General features: G+C 26.6%; 1 pseudogene; it reads right to left on the minus strand.

The window, feature by feature from the left end:
• Nucleotides 1-277: 277 nt before the first annotated feature.
• LOC112600799 lies at nucleotides 278-1,195 on the minus strand (annotated as a pseudogene).
• Between the last annotated feature and the right edge of the window lie 704 nt (nucleotides 1,196-1,899).

The following is a 1,899-nucleotide window of genomic DNA, read 5'->3' on the forward strand; positions in this document are numbered from 1 at the left end:
TTTTTATAACTGCAGAGCTCCAAAATTCTTTTGAACTCTACCGTAACACTCAAGTTTGATTTGTTATATCTACATGGGCTGATTAAACCACATCACAGTTTAAAAAATGATGAATTTTGTATATGTATATAATAAATAATATTTATTATTTAAATAATATACGTATTATTGAACAAGTATTATTTAATTTATTAATATAATAATTTACAATCATTTTGGTGACCCTGAAAAAGCCCATATTTTCAAATGCAAAGCAGCAGCAAGCCAAATGAAACGCTTATTTGAAACCTATGTATTTTATGACGGCCTTTGTACCTTCACTAATAGCATGCTTAGCTAACTCTCCGGGCAACAAAAGTCGGACGGTAGTTTAAATTTCCCGACTGGTAATGGTCAAACGCTTGTTGTAGTGAGCAAGGCGGCTAGATTCGGCTGCGATCTGTTCAAAAATGTCATTGATAAAGTTGTTCATGATGCTCATGGCCTTTGAGGAGACGCCGGTGTCAGGGTGCACTTGCTTCAACACTTTGTAGATATAGATGGAATACGATCCCTCCCTCTTCGGCTTATACTTCTTATCGGACTTGACGATGTCTCTTTTGTACCTTACCGGACGCTTTCTTCATCGCTTTACTCGCGGATTTACCTCCTGGAGCAATTGTAAAAAACGTTATAGTTGAGTGTTGATAGAATAGTATAGAAAATATTCTTCAAAATACAGAATAATAACGTAATGGTGGATATAACAAAACTAAATACAATTCGTTTGTTTATTGGTTTAAATAGTGTTACTATGGTTGTATAAACTACATTAACATACGATTTATTTTAATAAAAAAAAGTAGTTTCTTTATAAATATATTTCAAAATAAAACTAATAAAAAACAGCATTTTTCAATTACAAAATGTATTATTATTTCATATTATTTGAAATATTAGATATGTTCAATATTATTATTTTGTAATATATTTAAATTATCTTACGTACCTATATATTGTATAGTTGTTGAACTTTAATAGTTACTCTAGAAGCTCATAAAAATATCGTATAAACTATAAAATAATAAATCTCGTAATGAACATTTGAAACTATAGAAGATGCATTAACTAAATAGCACTGATATTGGAAAGCTTATTTGGTAGGTTTGTTCGAAGACACCATTTGAGTACCATCTATATTCTTACCAAAGGACATCCAAATGGTTCGTCATATTCACGAGTAGCGTGATTAATTCTTATTTCAACTATTAATTTAAAAATTCCATTTAGGGGTATTACAACTTTAATATTTTATATAAAGTTTCCAATTTCTATGAATAATTGAAATAAATACAATAAAAACTAACAATCTTTGAATTTAAAATTAACTCAGGAAAGATAAATACTTCTCTTCGTACTAAACGGTTTACACTTTTAAACCGCATAGTATAAAATTGCTTTAATATGGCGAAAATTAATTAATACATTTAAAAAAATAATTAAAAATCATAATGCATCAAAATGTATTATTTAAGATTTAAACTCTATAATTAAAATGGCTTTCGTTAATAATAATTTAACATATTTATTTAATAAGTTATAACTAAAAAAATTGTTTTCAATCGTATTACTAAAAATTTCGCTCTAGATCAAATTGTATAACTTTTGATCAGACAAATATAAAATAAAATTGATTTATAAAAATAATTAAATATTTAAAATCTATTAAAGGATTGATTCCATAAGATTTTTCTTCGACCAATGATCCGAAAATTCAGGTTATATTATTTTAAACTTATATACATATAAAAATACGACCACTGAAAATTAATCAATCCTACAATTATTAACAAATTGAAAATTGTTTTCACTTCACATTAGTGATTACTAGAGTATCACAATTTATAAGAAAAATTATAT

This window comes from Melanaphis sacchari, unplaced genomic scaffold (assembly GCF_002803265.2).
Source record: "Melanaphis sacchari strain LSU unplaced genomic scaffold, SCAv2.0 Contig72_pilon_pilon, whole genome shotgun sequence".
NCBI lineage: Eukaryota > Metazoa > Arthropoda > Insecta > Hemiptera > Aphididae > Melanaphis > Melanaphis sacchari.